Raw genomic sequence first — 20,016 nt, 5'->3', positions numbered from 1 at the left:
TCCACCGTCATTGCATGAATGGAATGCCAATCTAAGTTTATCTTCCTGATCCATTCCCGTCCCAATAACGGTGGTCCACCATTTGGCAGTATGTAGAGATACAATTTCTGTATTTTCTTGCCATTGTATTCGACAGGCACCCTTATTTTTCCTCTGGGGTATACTTTTTGCCCCGTATACATCGTCAGGACGATGGATGTCTCTCTCAAGGGTATGTGTGAAAATAGCCGCTCGTAGTCTCGTCGATTCACGACGGTTAGCGCTGATCCTGTATCCAATTCCATTTTAACTTGGGACCCTGCTATCGTGAGGGTGACCCAAATGATTCGGTGATCCTCTTTTGCGATTACATTGTGAAGTTTGAGACAGCTTAATCTCCTGTTCTCGGATTCACTATCGCTCATCTGGTCTTTGGAACTACTGTCCGTCATCTTTTGTACCTTCTTGTACGGTTCCTTAGTAGCCTTTTTGTTGTCGCTGGTCTTCTTCCCAGAACTACAAACTCGTGCAATGTGTCCAATCTTCCCGCATTGTCTGCATATTTTGTCTTTGGACCAGCAGGCCTTCTGGTCATGGTTAGTTCTGCCACAGCGATAACATTTTGCAAATCCCCGTGTCATTTCGTGGGTGCCGTATTCCTGTGGTTTTTGTTGAATTTCTGCAGCTCCCCTGGCTGCTGCTTCATACGATACTGCCACGCTGAAAGCCTTATCTAGCGTCAGCTCTTTTTCTGCGAGTAACTTCTTCTGTGTTCCTTCAGTCAGGAGTCCACAGACAAATTTGTCCCGTAGGGTATCTGCCAGTCCTGCTCCGAACTGGCAGTGCTTTGATAGCTTGCGTAGTTCCGTAAGATACTCAGCATTGCTCTCATCTTTGTGCTGAGTTCTCCTGTGGAATTTAAATCTTTCTGCTATCAACAGCGGTGCAGGGTTTAAGTGCTCCTGTAGAACAGCAACAATTTTGTTAAAACTCTTCGCCTTCGGTTTGGCTGGAGTAATCGGATCCCGCAATAGGCCGTATGTTCTAGCGCCCATTAAGTTTAGCAATATTGATGCCTTTTTCCCCTCCACTATTTCATTTGCCTCGAAATATACCTCGACTCTTTCCACATACGTGGTCCAGTCCTCTAATGTATTATCAAAAGCAGTGATACAGCCAGTCTTCGGCATCTTGCAAATCTAAAATGGCGTCTCCCGCGCTTTGCCTTCTTCCCCGATTTAACAAAATGGCGCCTCCCGCGCTTTTCCTTCTTCCCCGCTGTTGTTAGCGCTGCTTTCCACGGTTTCTTGCGCATATTCTTTTTCTTTTATTATTTTCCCGTCGTGGAGCGGACCCTCTGGGACACTTCCCTCCCTCTTCTGAGGTCCGAACGCTGCCCAGCTTCGAAACACCGGCCGCGCCCTGTATGCTCCACCCTCTCTCCCTCTCCTTGCTTCCCGACTCGCTGCCCGGCCCCGTTGAAAGGCCACCCGATCGAGCTTCAGCCCGCCGCAGCCCAGGAAGGATCAGAGCACTACCTGCCACCAGCCCGATTAGTTGGGACACCACGGACCGAGGAACCCAGCCTGGCTCTGGACAGTCTCTCCTGCAAAGCCTTGAACCCGATGATTGATGGTCGACGCCCGTTCCTCGAGTTTCAATGGACTCTATTTTTTTTTTTCTTCCGACCTTCAACAATGTCGTCGGAGCTGCTGCCAAGTTGCAGGTAAGCACGTTTCTTATTCGTCGCCAGTGTTAAGTCCGTGAATGATTGAGACACGGACTAGCAGGAGAGAAAAACAAAACGATCTTTACTGGTGGAAGGCATAAACGAATCTAACCAACAGAGGCTCTCTAGCGCCTTTTATACAGGGGTGGTCTCTGCCGGTACTGCAGTCTGAGACCAGTTATTCTCTTAAAGGTACATACACAACACTAGGCAATGACTATCTCCAACAAGCGAGAGTCTAACCACCTCCCCTTGACATTCAATGGCATTACCATCACCGAATCTCCCACCATCAACATCCTGGGGGTCACCATTGACCAGAAACTTAACTGGACCAGCCACATAAATACTGTGGCAAAAAGAGCAGGTCAGAGGCTAGGTATTCTGTGACGAGTGTCTCACCTCCTGACTCCCCAAAACCTTTCCACCATCTTCAAGGCACAAGTCAGGAGTGTGATGGAATAATCTCCACTTGCCTGGATGAGTGCAGCTCCAACAACACTCAAGAAGCTCAACACCATCCAGGACAAAGCAGCCCACTTGATTGGCACCTCATCCACCATGTTAAAAAGCATTAACTCCCTCCACCACCGGCGTACCGTTGCTGCAGTGTGTACCATCTACAAGATGCACTGCAGCAACTCGCCAAGGTTTCTTCAGCAGCACCTCCCAAACCAGCGACCTCTTCAACCTAGAAGGAGAACGGCAGCAAGCACATGGGAACACCACCACCTCCAAGTTCCCCTCCAAGTCATACACCATCCTGACTTAGAAGTAAATCACTGATCCTTCATCATCGCTGGGTCAAAATCCTGGAACTCCCCACCTAACAGCACTGTGGGAGTCCCTTCACCACACGGACTGCAGCTGTTCAAGAAGGCAACTCACCACTACTGTCTCAAGGGCAATTAGGGATGGGCAATAAAAATGCTGGCCTTGCCAGAGATGCCCACATCCCATAAACAAATTTTTAAAAAATCACTACACCCCCATCACCCATCTACCAATGATCTCTATCAATCAGGGCACAACCCTACCATTCATATGTTTCACCTCACCCTCACACACTTAGCACTGTTGCAAGCCTCACACCCACATCTCACAGCTTGCAAACACAGGCAGCTATTCAAACATGACAGCCACATCACGCAAACATATAGCCAACACTCACTGACACACTTTCCTCTTTCTTGCAGGACAAGGTACCGCATAACCGCAGGCAGCAGGAAGGAACTGGATGGGGACAAGTGCACCTGCATGTTTTAATCCCCATGGAAGAGACAGTGTTGGCCATCATGGGAAGCAGCATTGCTGAGGCTGTGGCCACCAGCGGGGCTGCAGTGAATGATGATGAGGGTAGCTGCATACCTAACCTTCCTTCTCTCATCCCACTTCTCCCTCATTCCACAATCTCTTCTGATTGAGAAGCTGCACAGGGTGCAAGCATGCACTTCTTACTTTCTCATCTTCTCTCACCACAACCTAAACCTTGTTCCTTTGTCACTTCAGATGCCCAAGAACTGGAAACTGCTCTGGCAGTGGAGGAAGAGGAAGAAGAAAGTGAAGGTGAAGAGACACCATCACTCAATCTCACAGTCACAGCTAGCAGCTCAGATACTGACACTGTGCAAATTTTTGAGGATAGGATAGAGGAGGGATATGCACATGGTGAGACACCGGGGACAAGTCCGCAGGAGCTAGGGAAAAGGATAGCACAGGTGCCAGCTCGCTAGAGGGTGAGGTGACACATGAGTTCTGCTGCAGACAACACAAAGAAGGATTTCAATGGACCAGGCTACAGAATAATCTTACACAATAGTTCTGATGAAAGGTCATCGACCTGAAATATTAACTCTGTTTCTCTCTTTACAGATGCTGCCTGACCTGCTGAGTATTTCTAGCATTTTCTGTTTTTATTACAGAATAAGGCTGATGAGTGTCCACACCCAAATGCTTGGTGCACTAGGAACCCTGCCAGAAAGCATGCGTTCAATGTCAAGGAGCGTGGAGGAGTCCATCACCAACTTCGCAGAGGGCTTTCGCAGAACTTGGAGCCCATCCTTTCCAGCATGGAACTGGTGGTCACCTTCATCAGTTACCTGTGGAACCAATCTTGATGCAACATGTGATAGCCGAGGTCTCAGCTTCCATTGCAGTACAAGCAGCTTCCACCAAAAGTCTGAGTGCTGGAGTGGAAGCTCAGCCTGCTGTCATGCAATCCCAACTTGCTGCCATCATGGCTCTGGATACCAGTGTTCAAGGGGGCTTCCAGGGCATCACAGCACTCCAGCAATCTGTGCTCCAACAGACTACTAGTATAGCTGAGCTGCCCCGGGAGAGTGGCACTGGCTTCATGGAGTACAAACCTGCTGTCCTCTCTCAGCATTTGTGCTTCCACCCCTGCCACTCCGCCAGTGCCCTTGCTCTAGCCTGTCAGCCAGCCAGCCCAGACTGCTGCCACCCATGCCGAGGTGGTGCAGTCTGAAGTTGGCCATTCTAGGCTCAAAGCTGTTTGAGGTCACCCTCTAAGGCCATCTGCAGTCTTCTCAACTGAAGGTCAGCAGCCTTCCACCAGCCATGCTTTAGCCACTGGGGAAGCACCTCATAGAGCATTAGGAGAGGCAAAGGCACATGGAAGACGCACTAAGGGAATGCACAAAGATCATGAATTTATTTGTGAATGCATTATGTCATGATTTCATTCATAAATTTTGATAGGAATGTGTATGTTGTGTTGGGTTTTAGTTTAACACTGTGGGAAAAAGGACGATGTGATGTCAGTGACAGAGGAAATGTAAGGAGTCTGGGGCTGTTGGTGAATTGGGAGTTGTGTTTGAGGTTACTGGTATCGCTCATGAATTATTTGATCATGTAGAGCACGGGCAGAAAGGGGTTGTCTACGTTGCAGCACCCCCATCTTCTTCCTGTTCCTCCTCCTATGGATACTCCTCTTTCTCTTCCTCTATTTCCTCCTCCTCCAATTTCTCGTCCTCCACTTCCTCCTCCTTGTGCTCCTGCTCCTCAGCTTCTTGCTGGATGAGTGGTGGCAAGTGCTGCACCATCTCAGCATGCAGCATACCACCACAAATCATGATACCTGCTCAGCTGAGTCATGAGCCATGTCATGAGTGGATCACCCATGTCTCCTAGTAGCCACCCTTTGATTTGCTGTGGTGGTTCAAATACAGTTGGCACAAAGGACTGCCGCAGAATGAATGAAGCGTGACTGCTGCCAGGATACCGGGTATTGACCTGCATGATACGTTGCTTGTGGTAGCACACCAGCTGCACATTGAGGGAGTGGAATCTCTCTTGGTTCAAGAAAATGGCAGAGTTGACATGAGGTGCACGCAAAGAAATGTGCATGCAGTCAATGGCAGCTTGCACCATGGGGAAGGCTGGAATCTGAGCAAACCCTTGTGCTCGCTCCTCCTGCTTGTCTCTCGTAAGAGTGAATGAGTTGAAGCTGTCTCTCTTGGTATAGAGAGCCAAAATGCCCTCCCGTATGCAGCAGTGTACTGCAAACTGCGAGATTGTTGCTTGTATCTGCAGCAGCAGCCTGGAAGGAGCCAGACACATAAACATTCAGAGCCACAGTCACAGGCAATGCGGTCCTTGCCCTGCTCTGAGGTTGGAGTTGTGGCTCCAGCAATTGGCAGATTTCATTAATGACCTCTTTAGTGAAGTGCAGATGTCTCAAGCATTGGTCGTCGCTGAAGTTGAGGTAAAAGAATTGCTCCCTAAACACCCTCTGCAGATATGGCCTCCTGCTGAGAGCCTTTCTCTGTCTCCTCCCTCTCCCTCTTCTAGCAGCATGTTCTGCTCTGCAAGGCCTCTCTTCATTCTCCCGGTCATGCTCAATTTCAAGAGGAAGGCCTACTAGGCCACCCATGTCTGTAAGCAATTGGTTTCAGTATAAGCCTTTAAGTCACCAAAATAGTACTTCAGACCACTCCCTACAGACTATTGAAACTTTAGACAAGTATTGAAAAGCTCCCAAAATGCGTAGAATTGGACCAACAGCTGGAAGAAATAATACAGCAACTTACCTGTAAGTAGTTCATGATCCCTTTAAATAACACCGGTGGAGGTCATTCATGCTGTTTAATGTCACGTTCAGCTGTGTGAAGTTAAGAGAGGGTGTAGGTTGGTGCATGGAGCTCGAAAACGGTAGCTTTGGCGTCAAATCAGTGTTGCACACTGACATCACGATCTGCCTGCTCTGCATGCTCCTGGCAGTCGATAGGTGCGTGCGCACAAACCCCTTTACAAATATGGCGTCCGGTGCACTTCCCATCAGAAATGTGTGCGCCATCGTGGACGCCATCTTTGGAAGCCTCCTAATGTCCAAAAAATGGGCGCTACAGAGCCGAATTTAGCCCCTTAGTGAACTGGACTGTTTGTGACAAATGTCATTAATGTCAGCAAGTGCAGTATCATGCACTTATAGGAAACACCAAGCACTTTAATGCCATACATGGGTAGACAGTAAAGGTAATGGATCAAGAAGGAAATCTGGGAGTAGCAGCTGATCATTAATTAAAGGTGCATAAGTAGTGTGAAGTGGCTACAGGGAAAACCAATAAGGTTTTAGTAACATGGAGTACAAATGAAGAGTGCTATATCTAGGCTATACAATGGCCTAGTATGTCCCACATTGAAATATGTCAAGATTTGGTCTCACCACATAGTGAATGATATTGAGGCTCTAGAAAGGGTTCAGAGGAGGCTGACTAGGATGATACTAAGGTGAGAATTTTATCTAAAGTGCTCCTGCTCTGCCACCACTCTTCCTGCAAAGATATGACAGCAGAGCGGTAGCAGTTCTGAGAAAATTCCCAGCCTAGCTCATAGAGATCTTAATTATGGTGAGAAGCTTGTGGACTTATAAGTTACTTTGGAAAAATGCAGGCTTAGATGGGATATTATTGAAGTTTCCGGCCCAGAAATTCCCAACCTTAACGCCACGAGTTAGTGCCGCAATCCTGGTGAAAAATGGCAGCCACCACTCTAAGGCCCTTCTCTGGCACAGGGCTCAGTGGCCGCCATTTTGGTGATGGGCTTAGCACTGGCCCTGGAGATGCAAATGTGAAGCTTAACGAAATGCTCTGTGAATTTGGATTTTAGCGCTGGGTCCAAAGCTTGCTCTGATAAGTGAGCATTAAGCAGATTGACAGAGACCTGTCAGCACTTCTTAAAGGGATACACACATCTTTCAGTTAAGTTTGCATTCGGTTTTGGACTGGATTTTTAATATTTTATTGAAGTAATGGCTTGGTGCATTACAAGCTAAAAGATTTTTAGGAGGGAGTGCAGGGAACACTGTTGGACGCTTGCAAGACCTCAGATGGTAAAGGAAGGCCGCTGAGAAGACAGAAAATTCTGGAAATACTCCGCAGGTCAGGCAGCATCCATGTAGACAGAAATAGAGTCCACATCTCAGGTTGAGATGCTGTCTGATCTGCTGAGTATTTCCAGCATTTTATGCTTTTATTTCAGATTTATAGCATCCGCTTGCAAAGGGAAGAGGAAGACGCAGAAGAGGAGGAAGGAGAAGAGAAGGAAGCAGAAGGAAGGACGCAACCCAGAGAGCCGGGATATCTGGGATGGAATCATCTGCCTGTGGTACCAGTGACCACAACCCCAATTCCCCTTTCAACATGAGTCCCACACCTTATCTTCCCTCAGTTACTGATCATCACTGTGTCCTCTTGGCCACAATGCTGAAATAAAAGCCACCACAAAGCAAACTTTCCAATCCAACTTTATACATCTATCCATGCAATGTAACATCAAGAAATTAACTAATCACCCTTATGCATTACTGACTGTCTTGTGTGTGATTTTGCCTATCCTGCTGATGTCACGCAGTGCTACCTCTCTCTCTTCTTGGTCAACCACTGGCTGGGTAGGCTGCATTTCTTGGGTGTGTGACATGAGGAAGGCACAAGGGTGGAGTTGTGGTGAGGAGAGGATGGGAAAGCAAGAGATACATGCCAGAAGGAGGATAATGTATGAGGATACCAGCATCTTGTATCCTTTCAGCTCCGCCACTGGCCAAGGGCTCAGCCATGCCACTACCAAAAATTGCCAGCACCGTCTCATCCAAGGGGGTGAGGTGAAGCTACGAATGGGAGGTGTGCCTCGTGATTGGTGCAGATTGTTGGTAGGTGAGTGATTACGGGGGCAGGGGCAGCGGTCATGTATTGAGCAGTGTGTGAGGCTTGTGGTGTAGTTGGTAGGAGACGGCTTTTCAGGATGCATTCACTGACCTTGACCACTGGTCTGAGGTCATGAAGCTTCTTTGCACACTGGTGCAAGGTCATAGGGTTAACACTGCTGGCAGTGATGGCCTTGGTTATGTACTTCCACATCATTCTTTCTGGAGGGCCTCCTGGCCCCTGTGGGTAGAGGACCTCACTTGCAGTGTTAACCCCCTGTACAAAGCTGGAGTGCTGCTTGTGAGATCCTGGGAGCCCATTCCTTGGCTTGTTGAGCCATTTGTGTTCGTGCTGAAGCACTTTTAGCATTTTTTTAGATGCGGAAGGCAATTCAGCTTTAAGAGCTGAAGACTTAAATTTGGGAATCTTTTTAAATGTTAATTTTTTTCAGAAGGCAGTTGTGCTCTAAGGACTAAAAACTGCCTAATTTTACATGATTTTTATTTTTTTCATTTCAGAAGGCAGTTCCCCTTTGAGGGACCAAACTACTTTCTGAAATGACAGCCTTGCTTTAAGAGAAATCTGTTCTTGCTGCACTGACGCTATTGCCACACTCTATTGGGGCCTCCTGCTGAGAGTAACACTGCCAGAACGGCCTTGCATGTTAAGTTTACTGCTGGGCTGATGTTAATTAGCACCAATTTACCAGTCCTGCCAGCACCATTAATTTCAGCAGCCATTAACACTGGCCCACAGTGGCACCGGCAGGTTTTTAGTGATGTGGAATTTCTAGGCCTCTAAAATTGTGAAGGGATTAGATGCAGTCTGTTAAATAGGCTATTTGAAAAGGATTGTGTGACTACATGTCATACCTATAAAATCCATAGTTCTAAAAAAAACATTCTAAGGATATGGGCATTGCCAGCAAGGCTGGCATTTATTGCTCATTGCTAATGGTCCTGGATATTGCGAAGCTTCTTGAGTGGTTTTGTTGCAGCTGCACCCAGGTAAGTGGAGCGTATTCCATCACAGCCCTGACTTGTGCTTTGTAGTTATTGGAAAGGTTTTGGGAGTCAGGAGGTGATCCACTTACCACAGAATACCCAGCTTCTGACCTGCTCTGGTAGCCACGGTATTTATGTGGCTAGTCCAGTTGAGTTTCTGCTCAATGGGGACCCCCAGAATTAGATGGTGATGGACTTGGTGATGGTAATGCCATTTAATGTCAAAGGGAGACCAAGTTAACTCTTGTTGTAGTTGCTCATTGACTTGCACATGTGTCATGCAAATGTTACTTGCCACTTATCAGCCCAGCCTGGATGTTGTCCAGCTCTTGCTATATGTGTGTATGAACTGCTTCATTATCTAGGGAATTGCAAATGGAGTTGAGCACTTTGCAATCATCAGTGAACATCCTCACTACTGACATAATGGCCCAGAAATTCAGGTCTGGGGCTTCACACATGTGTAAGCCTCCGACCTGCACTTACCTTGTGCGCCGGCCGTTGTGCTGTGGGCCCCACGTGGAATTCCGATCCTGGGCCTAATCCAACTGCCGGCGTGCAGTGCTTGCGTATCCCAGGGGCGCAATTAGTTCGATGCATCCCTTGGGATCACGTGGGCCATGGGGAGCCAATCGGAGCAGGGAATACTTCATTCATAAGTTTGACAGGAAGGGCTGTCAAACTTATAAATACTATAAGCCCCAAAACATAACTAAATCTTCAAATTATTTTTTTTTAAATCACATTTTTTAAATGAACTGTAAATTACATGAAATAACTATTTTAAACAATAATTTAAATTTTTGAAAAAAATAGTTTTATTTTCTAACAGGGCTAAAAATAAACTTACCTTTCTTTAAAGTATTTAAAAATAATAAACCTGTGGAAAAAATGTTTTAATTTTAATTAATTCACCACTTACCTTGTAAAAAGCAGGCCTTGTGACTGCTTTTTATATGTGTAACTTCTGGAGACTTACCCTCCCGGGAAAACCTGCAAAAAAATGTAAGTTTGATGCGCACGCGCAGCCTCTCCTGCGCACGCGTTCGACCTCTGAACCCCTTCTTTCAGGGGAATGGAAGTGCCGGTTTCCCACGCATGCGCAGTGCATGCAGGAAACTGGCACTTCCATTGGGCTTACGGGTGAGTACCTCGTGCGTACTCACCCGTGGAGACCCGAATTTCTGGGCCAATAATGAAATGAAGGTAATTGATGCCGCAGCTGAAGATATTTAAGCCTAGGTCACTGCCATATGGAAATCCAGCAGTGATGTTCTAGGACTGAGATGATTAGCTTCCAGCAACCACAACCATCTTCTTTTGTGTATGATTCCAGTCACTGGAGAGTTTTTCCTCTGATCTCCATTGACTTCAGCTTTACTAGAGCTCCTTGGTGCCACATTTGGTTGAATGCCACCTTGATGTCAATGGCAGTCACTCTCACCTCACCTCTGGAATTCAGTTCTTTTTCCATGTTAGGCCCAAGGCTGTAATGAGATCTGGAGCCAAGTGGTCCTGGTGGAACCCAAACTGTGCATAGGGGAGCAGCTTATTCCTGAGTAAGTGTTACATGATACCACTGTTAACAACATCTTCCATCACTTTCCATCATAAGTTGGCCAAGTTGGATTTGTCTTGCATTTTATGGATAGAATATACCTGTGCATTTTTCCACATTTTGGGTAGATGCCACTATTGTAGCTGTACTTGAACAGCTTAACTAAGGTTGTGGCTAGTTCTTTCGCATCAGTCTTCAGCACTACAGTTGGGATGCTGTGGGGGCCCCTGGCCTTTGCTGTGTCCAGTGCACTCAGCCTTTTCTTGCTTTTACATGCATTGAATTGAATTGCCTAAAGACTGGCATCTGTTTTATTGGGGATTTCAAAGGCGGACAAGAAGTATCATCCACTTGGCACTTCTGGCTGAAGATGGTTGTGAACCTTTCAGCCTTGTCTTTTCCACTTATGTGGTGGATTCAGCCACCATTGAGGATGGGAATGTTCACAAAGCTTCCTCCTCCCATTCGTTGCTTAATAGAATTAAATTAATAACATAAACTAAATAAAATAATCAAACGATAAACCTAAAATATCGATTGAATAAAATCTTTAAATAATATATTAATAAAAAATCAAGTTTTGAGATGGCAGGGCAGGTGGTGTGTCATAACCGCAGCATGTGGGAGTCTGTGGAAAACATTGCGATTCCGAGCAACCACATCTGCAGTAAGTTCTGCAACTCGAGGAACTTCGGATCAGAATTGTTGAGCTGGAGTACGAACTGTAGACATTGTGATGCATCAGGGATTGGAAGAGTTACCTGGACACTTTGTTCCAGGAGGCAGTCACACCCTTTAGGTTAAGTAGTACTTTAGAGTTCATCAGTGGTCAGGGACAGGAGGGTGTGACTGCGAGTCAGGAAGGTATGGGGACCCAGGATGTAGTGATGGAGGAGCCTCAGCCCTGGACCTTGTCAAACAGGTACGAGGTACTTTCTACCTGTATGGATGAGGAAAAGGACTGCAGGGAGGATGGGCAAACTGACCATGGCACTGTGGTACAGGGGGCCATCCAAGTGGGGGGAGAAGGAAGGAATGTCATAATAGTAGGGGACAGTATAGTCAGGGGGATAGATACTGTTCTCTGCAGCCATGAAAGAGAGTCCTGAAGGCTGTGTTGCCTGCCCGGTGCAAGGGTTAAGGATATCTCCTCGCGGCTGGAGAAGAACTTGGAGTGGGAGGGGGAGGATCCAGTTGTTGTGATCCATGTAGGAACCAACAACATAGGTAGAACTAAGAATGAGGTTCTGCTGAGGGAGTTTGAGGAGCTAGGGTCTAAAGGTAATAATCACTGGATTACTACCTGAGCCACATGTAAATTGGCAGAGGGGCAAGCAGATCAGAGAGTTAAATGCATGGCTCAAAGAGTGGTGTGGGAAAATGGGGTTTCAATTCATGAGGCACTGGCACCAGCACTGGGAAAAGAGGGAGCTGTTCCATCGGGGCGGGCTCCACTTAAACCGGGCTGGGACCAGCGTCATGGTGAATCGCATAACTAGGGCTGTAGGTAGGACTTTAAACTAAAAAAGGGTGGGAGGGGTCAGGTGAGGGGAAATTTAGAAATCTAAAGGCAAAAGGTCAAGCCAATAGGGCAGTGTAGCGATTTGGGTAAAAATAAGCAGAGTGTGACAGGAAGGGACAGAGGCCTAGAAATTCGGTAGGCTTAGCGCCGCATTTGAGGCGCTAGAGGGCCTAGCGCCGGAGTTATGGCCAGTTGAGAAATTCCCTGGGGCCCTAAATCGGCGTTGCACCGGTAGCGCTGCGCCGGCACCGATGACGTCATCGGTGTGCGCAGCGTCCCGGTTGCCGTGGTAACCCGGCCCCAAGCCGAAATTCAGTTGCGCCCGCCTCGCCCGTGGCAGGCGCAACTAAGACTCTGGCAACAGAGTCTTCCCCCAGTGTGCGCCGGCGCATAAAGGTGGAGCGGCGGCCGGCCGCGTTCCCGGCGGCCGCCTGCCCGCACCTCCCTTCCCGGACTCCTGCATTCCCCCCCCGCGGCCCTGATCAGTGTCTCATGCGAGCCCGGCACTTCCCCGAGGTGCCGGGCTCAGATGTCGGGTCAATCCGCCGGACAGTTGTCAGCTGCAGGCAGCTCCTCCTTAACAGGAGGAGGAGGCCTACAGTTCCGCCGCCTGCCGCACCGCATCGGGTGCCGCAGCGGGGGATTAGCGCCGGGAAACCCAAGTTCACGCCCGTTTTGAGGCGCTAAAGGAGGGTTTTAGCGCCCGCCGCCGTCTGGGCCCGGCGCACCTGAATTTTCGTCGCGCGCTGCCGCATTACCGCTGGCGCAAACTTTCTGGCGCTACAGCCCTGGCAAGACCAGAACCCAATTTCTAGGCCAGAGAGTTTAACGGTAACAGTACAGCAGAGAATAAGGTTAAAGCAGGGAATAATGGTAAAAAAATTAAATTAAAGGCTATTTATCTGAATACACAAAGCATTCGTAACAAGATAGACGAAATAGTGGCACAAATAGAGATAAATGGGTTCAATCTACTAGACATTATAGAGACATGGTTGCAAAGTGGCCAAGATTGGGAACTAAAGGAGAAGAATTTGGTTGTTTTGCGCCTCCCATTAGCGCCCTAAGAGCGGGAGGTTAGCTACGGCAGTAACGTTAGTGTCCCGCAGCACTGTGTCGCCGGCGATGACATCATCGCCGTGCACAGTGCCCCACTCGCGCCCCGGCCATGATCTTCGGTAGCGACCCCTGACTTACCACCGGACACTATGTCCGACGGGGTCAGGGGGGCCTACCTGCGGCAGGGACAGCGCTAAAGAAAGGCGAGGTGCCGGGTGTGGTAAACCACTTTTATTGTTCACTATCGTTACACTATGGTTATCACTGTTATATCGTTACACTATGGTTATCACTGTTTACACTGTTGTATCACTACACGAGGTCGCCTCCTGTCACGCTGTTATACCTGGGCTGACCACTGCTGACTCCGCCCATGGCTCCACCTACCTGCCCAGGTATAAAGGTGGTCGACTGGCTGGTATTCCTCCTTGTTGGATCCGATCACCCACGAGGGTGGGCTCTGTTATTTAGCCAATAAAAACCTATAGTTACTTTCTTAACTCGTCGCTTTTCATTGGCTGAATTGATAGGTATATCAATTTTATTGGCTAAATTTTAAAAATGTCTAACGACCCGTCAGACCAGCCAGACGCCCAGCTACAACAGCCACAGCAGCCGGCCTGGCTGCGAGCCCTCCGACCGCCGTACCTGGATCTAAACCCACAGGCAGCAAACTCAGCCCTCGACTTCAAACACTGGCTGAGCTGTTTCGAATCCTACCTGGGAGAATCCGGCGTGCCTCAGAGATCCAAACTAAGAGTTCTGACCGCCCAAGTGAGCCCTAAAGTATTCGCACTCATACAGGACCTTACTACATACAAGGCCGCCATCAACCTGCTGAAACAGCAGTACCGGAGCCCGGTAAATTCTATGTATGCCAGACATCTCCTAAGATCCCGCCCGCAACAGCCAGGAGAGTCTGTAGATGAATTTTTACGGGCGCTACAAACACTCGGCAGGGACTGTGACTTTAAAGCGGTAACGGCTGCAGAAAATACTGAAGAGAATATCCGCGATGCCTTCGTGAAAGGCCTTCGGTCCGACTACTCACGGCAAAGACTGCTAGAATCAAAGGACCTCGACCTGAACACAGCTGCAGCCCTCGCTCGCTCTCTGGAAGTGGCCCATCGGGACCTCGAGGCGTATTCCAGGTACTGTACTGCGCGACCCTGGGACTCGGGCCCGACCCCGACCACAATACCCCTCGCACCGCCGCCTCTGGGACCTACCTCAGCGTCGGCGTCCAGGACCCGATCGGAACCGCCATCCCCGGTACCGGCTGCGACATCGGAGCCCCGCGATCGGGCCGCCGACTGCTTTTTCTGTGGCCAGGCGAAACACCCGAGGGCGCGCTGCCCTGCAAGAAACGCGACCTGCTCCGACTGCCATAAGAAAGGCCACTTCGCGAAGGCCTGCAGGGGGAGAGCCACAGACGCAAGCAGTGCCTCATGCGAGTTGTGGGGGCGGCCATCTTTCATCAAGGCCACAGATGCCAGTATCCCCTCGTGTGAGTCGTGGTGGCGGCCATCTTTGATCAAGGCCACCGACGCCAGCAGTGCCTCATGTGAGTTGTGGGGGCGGCCATCTTCTCCGCCATTTTATTCAACCTCGTGGGCGCCGCCATTTTGTCCACCACACTCGACCGCCACCTTGTCGCCAGACCCGACCACCGCCTCACCCGCAGACTACAGCAGCTCGCTCAACCATACACTAGCCTCCGTCACACTGGACCAAGCTCGCCCGCATCACCTGTCCAAGTCCATGATGGGCATCAAAGTAAACGGCCACGCCACGACCTGCCTGTTCGACAGCGGAAGCACGGAGAGTTTCATACATCCAGACACGGTGAGCCACTACTCCCTCACTGTCCGGCCAACGCGCAACCGGATCTCGATGGCGTCAAGGTCCGGTTCTACAGACATCAGCAGCTACTGTGTTGTGACCCTGTCGGTTAGGGGCACGGAGTATAAAGATTTTAAACTCCTCGTCCTGCCCCAGCTCTGCGCTGCCGTCCTACTAGGGCTGGACTTCCAATCCCACCTGCAAAGTGTCACTTTGGCATACGGTGGACCCCTCCCCCCACTCACAGTCGACAACCAGCAGCCTTTAAACCGCCCACCGCATACCACCTGCGGCCTATCCACCCTCAAGGTCCCGCCCCCCTCCCTGTTCGCTAACCTCACCCACGACTGTAAACCCGTCGCCACCAAGAGCAGGCGGTACAGCGCCGGGGACAGAGCTTTTATTAGCTCTGAGGTGCAGCGTCTCCTGAAGGAGGGCATCATCGAGAGGAGCAACAGCCCCTGGCGTGCCCAGGTCGTAGTCGTTAAGACCGGCGATAAAAACCGCCTAGTCATCGACTACAGCCAAACCATAAACCGGTACACCCAGCTGGACGCATACCCCCTCCCCCGCATATCTGATATGGTCAATCAGATTGCACAGTACCGGGTATTCTCCACCATCGACCTTAAGTCGGCCTATCACCAACTCCCTATCCGCCCTGAGGACCGCCAGTATACAGCCTTCGAGGCGAATGGCCGCCTCTACCACTTCCTTAGGGTTCCCTTCGGCGTCACTAACGGGGTTTCGGTCTTCCAAAGGGAGATGGACCGGATGGTTGACCAGAACGGGCTGCACGCCACGTTCCCCTATCTAGATAACGTCACCATCTGCGGCCGCGACCGGCAGGACCACGATGTTAACCTGGAAAGATTCCTCCGTACGGCCCAATGGCTGAACCTCACCTACAATAAGAAGAAATGTGTGTTTAACACCTCGCGCCTTGCCATCCTCGGCTGCGTAGTAGAGAACGGAGTCATCGGCCCCGACCCCGAAAGAATGCGCCCCCTCATGGAGCTTCCCCTCCCCCACTGTCCAAAGACGCTGAAGAGAACCCTGGGGCTCTTCGCCTACTATGCCCAATGGGTGCCAAATTATGTGGACAAAGCCAGACCCCTCATGAAGTCCACCTCCTTCCCCCTGACGGCAGAAGCGTGCGCAGCCTTCTCCCTCATTAAGGGAGACATTGCTAAGGCCACTATGCACGCGGTGGAGGAGTCTATCCCTTTCCAAGTGGAGAGCGATGCATCCGACTTCACCCTAGCCGCAACCCTCAACCAGGAGGGTAGACCAGTGGCCTTCTTCTCAAGGACCCTCCAGGGCCCTGAGATCCGACACTCTTCGGTCGAGAAGGAGGCCCAGGCGATCGTGGAGGCTGTACGACGCTGGAGGCATTACCTGGCAGGCAAACGATTTACCCTCCTCACCGACCAGCGTTCGGTCGCTTTTATGTTTAATAACAAACTGAGGGGCAAAATCAAGAACGACAAGATCTTGAGGTGGAGAATCGAGCTCTCCACCTATGATTATGATATCTTGTACCGGCCTGGTAAACTGAACGAACCCCCAGATGCTCTATCACGAAGTACATGCGCCAACGTGCAAACTGATAGACTGCAGACCCTCCACAACGACCTCTGCCACCCCGGGGTCACCAGACTTTACCACTTCATTAAGGCCCGCAACCTGCCCTACTCCATCAAGGAGGTCAGGACCATGACCAGGAACTGCCAAACCTGTGCCGAATGCAAACCGCATTTCTTTAGGCCGGACAGAGCAAGCCTGATCAAGCCCACCCGCCCCTTCGAGCGCTTGAGCATCGATTTTAAGGGGCCCCTCCCGTCCTCTGACCGCAATGTGTACTTCCTCAACATTATTGATGAGTACTCCCGTTTCCCCTTTGCCTTCCCCTGCCCAGACATGACCAGCACCACGGTCATCAAATGCCTGAACGACCTCTTCGCCTTGTTCGGGTTCCCGAACTATATACATAGCGACCGGGGCTCCTCCTTCATGAGCGAGGAACTTCGCCAGTTCCTATTAGCGAGAGGTATCGCTGCAAGCAGGACCACCAGCTACAACCCCCGAGGGAACGGCCAGGTGGAAAGAGAAAACGCGACTGTCTGGAAGGCCGTTCTCTTAGCCTTAAAGTCTAAGGGCCTCCCAACCTCTCGCTGGCAGGAAGTCCTCCCAGCAGTGCTGCATTCCATCCGGTCACTGCTTTGCACTGCCATTAATGCCACCCCCCATGAACGAATGTTTGTTTTCCCCAGGAAGTCGACTACGGGAACCACGCTGCCAACTTGGCTGACTTCTCCGGGGCCCGTCTTGCTGCGAAAGCATGTGAGGGCCTATAAAACGGACCCCCTGGTCGAGAGGGTGGACCTCCTGCACGCCAACCCCCAGTACGCCTATGTGGCATACCCAGACGGGCGGGAGGACACAGTCTCCTTACGAGACCTTGCACCCTCGGGCACCCCTGAGACACCACCGTTACCCCCCACCACCCCCCCAAATCCAGCCCAGGTAGACGGCATGCCAGAACCCCACGAGCCTTCGTCGACCACGCAGACACCAGCATTAACACCAGATACTGCAACACCGCCGCCGCTGCTGCGCCGATCAGAAAGACTTACGAGGCCTCCGGACAGACTGACATACCCGAACTGGTAGTACACTTCACCCCGCCGGACTCAAATCTAAACAAGGGGTGAATGTGGTAAACAACTTTTATCGTTCACTATCGTTACACTATGGTTATCACTGTTATATCGTTACACTATGGTTATCACTGTTTACACTGTTGTATCACTACACGAGGTCGCCTCCTGTCACGCTGTTATACCTGGGCTGACCACTGCTGACTCCGCCCATGGCTCCACCTACCTGCCCAGGTATAAAGGTGGTCGACTGGCTGGTATTCCTCCTTGTTGGATCCGATCACCCACGAGGGTGGGCTCTGTTATTTAGCCAATAAAAACCTATAGTTACTTTCTTAACTCGTCGCTTTTCATTGGATGAATTGATAGGTCAAAGAGTGGTGTGGGAAAATGGGGTTTCAATTCATGGGGCACTGGCACCAGCACTGGGAAAAGAGGGAGCTGTTCCATCGGGGCGGGCTCCACTTAAACCGGGCTGGGACCAGCGTCATGGTGAATCGCATAACTAGGGCTGTAGGTAGGACTTTAAACTAAAAAAGGGTGGGAGGGGTCAGGTGAGGGGAAATTTAGAAATCTAAAGACAAAAGGTCAAGCCAATAGGGCAGTGTAGCGATTTGGGTAAAAATAAGCAGAGTGTGACAGGAAGGGACAGAGAGTTTAATGGTAGCAGTACAGCAGAGAATAAGGTTAAAGCAGGGAATAATGGTAAAAAAATTAAATTAAAGGCTCTTTATCTGAATACACAAAGCATTCGTAACAAGATAGATGAAATAGTGGCACAAATAGAGATGAATGGGTTCAATCTACTAGACATTATAGAGACATGGTTGTAAAGTGGCCAAGATTGGGAACTAAAGGAGAAGAATTTGGTTGTTTTGCGCCTCCCATTAGCGCCCTAAGAGCGGGAGGTTAGCTACGGCGGTAACGTTAGTGTCCCGCAGCACTGTGTCGCCGGCGATGACATCATCGCCGTGCACAGCGCCCCACTCGCGCCCCGGCCATGATCTTCGGTAGCGACCCCTGACTTACCACCGGACACTATATCCGACGGGGTCAGGGGGGCCTACCTGCGGCTGGGACAGCGCTAAAGAAAGGCGAGGTGCCGGGTGGCCATTTTTGTTGCTGGCCACCTGCCTGCACCTGCCCCCATTGCCATCCACGGCCTCCTGAACAGCCCCCCACTCCTGCGGAGTGCTGGCTGCACTTTGTGAGCCCGGCACTTCTCTTGAGTGCCGGGCTCTTTTGCCAACATTCTGATCCCTGGTAGCCCAGCTGGGTCCTGGGTCGTGCTGTGCAAGGCCCCTCCCCTTTAAGAAGGGGAGGAAGACCTGCAGTACCGTGGCGTGATGTGCCGCAGCGCGTGCCCCAAGAGGGAGGCGGGGTGCTTCCAGTAGCTCCCCGCTTCCCTCTTGGGGTGCTACCGATGAATTTCAGCCACGGGGGCACTAATTTTTTTGGGGCACTAAAAGTAGCAGCCCGGCAAAGTTAACGCCCCAAAGGGGGCGCAACTCAATTTTTCCCCCTAAATGTTCCAGGGTACTTGGCATTCCAAAAAGACAGGCAGAATGAAAAAGGAGGGGAAGTAGCCCTGATAATAAAGGATGACATAAGGACAGTAGTGAGAAAGGATCTCTGTTCAGAAGATCAGGAAGTAGAATCAGTATGGGTGGTGATAAGGAATATCAAGGGGCAGAAAACATTGGTAGGAGCAATATATAGGCCCCCTAACAGTAGCTATACCATTGGACTGAATATTAATAAAGAAATAGTAGCAGCTTGCAACAAAGGTAATGCAATAATCTTGGGGGACTTAACCTTCATACAGACTGGACAAATCAAATTGGCAAAGGTAGTCTGGAGAACGAGGTCATGGAATACATTCAGGACAGTTTCCTAGAACAATATGTCATGGAACCAACCAGTGAACAGGCTATTTTAGATCTTGTATTGTGTAATGAGACAAGGTTAATTAGCAATCTCATAGTAAAGGATCCTCTGGGGCAGAGTGATCATAATATGATAGAAATTCACGTTAATTTTAAGAGTGAATTACCTAAGTCCAAATCTAGAATCTTAAACTTAAATAAACCCAATTACATAGGTATGAGGGGCGAGTTGCCTAAGGTAGATTGGAAAAAATGGATTAAAAGGTATGGCGGTAGATAAGCAGTAGCTAGCATTTAAAGAAATATTTCATAATTCTCAACAAAAATACATTCCTTTTGAGAAACAAAAACTCCAATGGAAAAGTGATCCAACCATTGCTAACTAAAGAAGTTAAGGACAGCATTAGATTGAAAGAAGAAAGTTACAATGTTGCAAAGAATAATAATAAGCCTGAGGATTGGGAAAGTTTCAAAAACCAGCAAAGGTTGATCAAAAAATTGATAAAAAGGGAAAAAATAGAATATGAGAGAAAACTAGCAAGAAATATAAAAGCAGATTGTAAGAGTTTCTACATGTATGTAAAAAGGAAAAGAGTAGCAAAAGTAAACATTGGTC

This window comes from Somniosus microcephalus, chromosome 10, assembly GCF_052327205.1.
Source record: "Somniosus microcephalus isolate GS21.2 chromosome 10, FLI_Smic_1.0, whole genome shotgun sequence".
Taxonomy (NCBI): domain Eukaryota; kingdom Metazoa; phylum Chordata; class Chondrichthyes; order Squaliformes; family Somniosidae; genus Somniosus; species Somniosus microcephalus.
Note: the sequence above shows the minus strand (reverse complement) of the source record.